The sequence below is a fragment of the Oratosquilla oratoria genome, unplaced genomic scaffold (genome assembly GCF_046742065.1).
Source record: "Oratosquilla oratoria isolate Oo_2021 unplaced genomic scaffold, ASM4674206v1 SCAFFOLD55, whole genome shotgun sequence".
In the NCBI taxonomy this organism is placed as follows: domain Eukaryota; kingdom Metazoa; phylum Arthropoda; class Malacostraca; order Stomatopoda; family Squillidae; genus Oratosquilla; species Oratosquilla oratoria.
The window spans coordinates 352,572-357,571 of record NW_027467719.1 but is presented as its reverse complement, the minus strand read 5'-3'; the positions used below and the strand labels follow the sequence as shown (position 1 = coordinate 357,571).

Sequence of the window (5,000 nt, the reverse complement as noted above, 5' to 3'; positions counted from 1 at the left end):
TAGGTATTTGGTTTCTTTTTGTCACCTTTTTTGAATATGGGAGTAACGTTAGCTAGCTTCCATTCTCTTGGGACATCTCCGGATATGATGGATTTCTTGAAAATAATTTCTAATGGAACAACAATCTCATTTTTCATTTCCTTTAGGATTCTTGGATGCCAACCGTCAGGCCCTGGTGTTTTATTAACTTTGAGTTTGTCTATACACCTTTTAATTTTTTCTTTTGTTATATTTACCGTAGTAAGTTTACCCCAGACTTTTCACAGGTTTCAGTTTGGAATTCACTTTGAGGTGTTTCGTTTACGAATACCGAGCTAAAATAATTGTTTAAGATAATTACATATTCCTTCATTTGAATATTCAAGTTGACCGTCAGCAGATAATAGTGGACCAATGTGATTCCTAACAACCTTTTTATCTCTAATGTAACTATAGAATTCTTTGGGATTCTCTTTGGATTTATGAGCGATGTTCATTTCGTATTGTCGTTTTCTTTTTCTTATTGTCTTTTTTAAATCTCTCTGTATTGATACATAATTTTCATAGTCATTAGATGCACCCGAGCACTTATATTTCTTATAAGCCTGTCTTTTTTTAGCAATACTTTTTTTTTCAGTTTCTTTGTCGAGCCACTTTGGGCGAGCCTGATTTGGGGGACGTCTGTCCTTAAAAGGAATGTAAGTTTGAATCATCTTAGTGAGCGTATTTTGAAATATTTCCCACATCTGATCTACAGGTCTTTCGTTTAATTTTGCCTCCCAATCTGTAAGCTGAAGCTCCTGACGTAGTCCTATGAACTGAGCTTTACTGAAATCGGGTATTTTAGATACACAAGTATCTATTCTAAAATTGTTTAGGAGTTTTAATCTAAGTTGTGATCGCTATTTGCAACAGATTCACCGACTTCTACATCAGTTACCATGCTTTCGCGGCTAGTGATCAAAAGATCGAGTAAGTTTCCATATCATGTGGGCTCTTTTACATGCTGAATTAAGTAATTGTCACCAAGAAAATCAATCAAGCGACTACCTATATGGCCATGTTCAAGGGTCATCCAATCAATGTCAGTAAAATTGAAATCACCCATTATCAATAAATCCCGGTTGCAGAAACTAGACAGTTCTTGAAATAACAGTTGGTCGTCTGCTAATGATAATGTCTTTGGCCTATATATTACACCTATATTCATTTTTTGTCCATTTGTTTGGGTTAACTCAACCCACAAACTATCATATGCATCCTGTTTCACTTTCTCTAAAACACAAGCATGAACATTGTTTTTAACGTACAATAGAACACCCCCACCTTTCTTGTGGTTTCTATCCTGATGAAATTGTTTAAATCCCGCAATATTAAATTCAGCTTCGAACTCTGTACCATTTAACCATGTCTCAGTTATTCCTATCATATCGGGATTTTCGCTTTTGACATACGCCTGTATTTCTTGAAATTTGTTCCTAATACTACGAGCATTAAAGAACATGATATTTTTTCCTCCAATATAATTACATTCCATCGTGATCTTTTGTCTTCCACTGACATTACATCCTATCTTGATATTTTGGCCTTCATTGACATTATGTCCGGTATCCCTTCCTAAAATTATATTTTGTCCTTCACTGACATTATATCCTACCGTGATATTTTCCCCATTATCATTACATCCTATCGTGATATTTTGTTCTCCACTATCATTACTTCCCATTGTGATCTTTTGTCCTCCACCGTCATTACATCCCATTGCGACATTTTGTCCTATGACATTACATCCTAATGTGACATTTTGTCCTCTAGCGACATTACATCCTATCATGATATTTTGGCTTTCATTGACATTCTGTCCGGTATCCCTTCCTAAAATCATATTTTGTCCTTCACTGACATTATATCCTACCGTGATATTTTCTCCTCTGTTATCATTACATCCTATCGTGATATTATGTTCTCCACTATCACTGACATTATATCCTACCGTGATATTTTCTCCTCCATTATCATTACATCCTATCGTGATATTTTTGTTCTCCACTATCATTACTTCCCATCGTGATATTTTGTCCTCCACTGTCATTATATCCCATTCCGACATTTTGTCCTATGACATTACATCCTAATGTGACATGTCGTCCTCTAGAGACATTACATCCTATCATGATATTTTGGCCTTCATTGACATTCTGTCCGGTATCCCTTCCTAAAATTATATTTTGTCCTTCACTGACATTATATCCTACCTTTATATATATATATATATATATATATATATATATATATATATATACATATATATATATATATATATATATATGTATATGTACAGTATATATATACATATATATATATATATAAGTATATACATAAGAACGTAGGAATGAAGGAGACTGCAAGAGATCATGAGGCTTTAGGTAGTTCCATGTCAATTCCATCTGTCATCTCCATCCATAAAGTTGTCTAACCATTTCTTAAAACAACTAATAATTTCAGCGTTCACTACATGGATAATAAGTCAATTCCAATCGTTGACCACCCTATTAGTAAACCAATTCTTGCCTATTTCCTTCTTAAATATAATTTTGTCCAGTTTAAATCCAATACTGCGAGTCCTGACCTGTTGTCTTAATATGATGACCTTATATGCGTCACCCTTGTTAAAGCTTTTGATCCACGTAAACATCTCTATTAGTAGATCACCCCTACTCTTCGTCTTTCCAGAGAGTGTAAGTTAAGGTGCCTAAGCCTCTCTTTGTAATGTAAATTTCTGTGTCCATGTATCATTTTGGTCATTCTCCTCTATACTGATTCTAGTGGATTGATGTCCATTCTATAAGACATAGACCAAAACTGTACCGCATCGTCAAAAATGGGTTTAACTTACGCTCTATAGAGTTTTATAATACCTCTGCACTTCTATTTGCAACCGTCCTAGCACTGAAACCTTTTTCTCTGTTTGCTTTATTCCTGGCGCTAATGCACTGTTTCATGATTTTAAGGTCCGGACTCACCAGAACTCCCAAGTCTCTTTCGCACTCAGTTTTCTCTAAAAACGTGTAATCTAAGCTATATATATTTTCGGGGTTGTATAGTCCTACGTCCAGCACGCTGCACTTTGAGATATTGAAGTTAATTTGCCAATTCACCGACCTTATGAACACTTTGTTAAGATCATCTCGCAGAATCTCTGCGTCGTCTCCTGACTAACCGGGCGTCCTATTTTAGTGTCATCCGAAAATTTACTAACATCACTATTAATCCCATTGTCCAAGTCGTTTATATGCACAATGAACAATAAGGGAGCCAAAACCGGGCCCTGGAGAACCCCACTAGAAACACTCCCCCACCTGGATTTTACAGCATTTATGGTGACCCACTTTTTTCTGTCACTAACCCAGTCTCTAATACATTCTATTTATTTAGTAGTCTCTGGTGGGGCACCTTGTCGAACGCTTTGCTAAAGTCAAGGTAAATAACATCGTAACTATCATTTTTATCTGACTTCTTCTATGCTTTAGTATAAAAGGATGAAAGATTAGTCACACATGACTTACCCTTGGAAAAACCATGCTGTGTGTCACGAATCAAATTATGTCTCTCGGTGTGCTCTCTGAGTCTATTAACTATTATTGATTCAAACATTTTACCTATAAGTTATGTCAAACTGATTGGCCTGTAGTTGCATATAAACGACTTATCTTCCTTTTTGAAAGCAGGAATAACATTTGCCTGCCCTAACCAATAAGTACAAAACCAATGTCTACCAACTTATTAAATATTTCTTTAAACTAGTCGCAGATTTCAAATTTACACTCATTAAGCACTCTCGAAAAAATTTCGCCTGGACCAGGGGATTTTGTAGCTTTAAGTCTTTCAATCTGCTTGATTACTTCTACCTTACTAATGCTGATATTAGTTAGACTACTTTCTTCATCCCCACTGAAAATCAGATCGCAGTAAGGTACCTTATCTAACCTCTGCTTATTAAACTCCAAGGGAAAATATTTGTTAAATGCCTCACTCATTTTCTCCTCAGATTCTATCATGACATTTTCGTAATATTGAACTGGGCCTATCTTTTTTTTCTATTCTGTAAAGATGAAAGAATATATATAATATATATATATATATATATATATATATATATATATATATATATATATATATATATACAATTATGACAGAATTGAATAGACACCGAAAAAATCGTTTAATTTATTGGACAAGGAATTGATACAATTAAAGTGCTTATAAATGGTCACAATGTGAATAACTAATACTCGATTGACATCCCCTTTGCTTTTTTTTTTTTTTTTTTTTTTTTTTTTAATGCAAGGACCATTCTAGGTATGCTAGTGATTCGTTCACGAATATCATCTTGAGGAATTCCTTGCCCTGTTTCCCGTAGTAATCCTAAGAGTTCGGGCTTTGAAGATGGCTTCATGTTCTTTTTGTAAAATTGTCGATCTAATATGCCCCAGAGGTGTTCAATGGGGCTCATATCCGGGGAGTGACTTGGCCATGGATGTTCCCTGATCCCATTTTGTCTCAACCAATTTTGTGTTGTTTGAACAGTGTGACAAGGAGCTCCATCTTCCATAAATAGGAAGACATTTTTACTCATTCTACCACTGGAGAATATTGGAATGAGTCCTTCCAAGCTCTGATCGTCCATCATTCCAAATTGCACCCCACACCATTATTGAAATGCCCCCATGTTATACTGTTGGTTGTAGTCTTTTGAGGTCAAACTCTTGACTACAGAGTCTCCAGACCAACACTCTTCCACTGTCAGAAACTAATGTGAATCATGACTCATCAGAGAAATTGACAGTGTTCCAAAAGGCCACAGGTCTCTCCACCATCTCAACAGCCCAATCCTTGCTGCACTTTATATTGGCTGGACGAAGGAGTACTTTCCTTCTTGCAGCTTTGCCATAGTAACACAGCTTGTGGATATACCTGGCAGCCGTTCTGGATCTGACACCAGCTTGTGCTGCTATGTCAGA

The 5,000-nt window shown here is 35.8% G+C and overlaps 1 protein-coding gene across 1 annotated transcript in view; it reads right to left on the bottom strand.

Moving 5' to 3' along the window:
- The window catches only part of LOC143023691 (uncharacterized), a 34,128-nt gene that overhangs the window by 23,090 nt on the left and 6,038 nt on the right, over window positions 1–5,000 (bottom strand). The gene's annotated exons all lie outside the window — the stretch shown is intronic.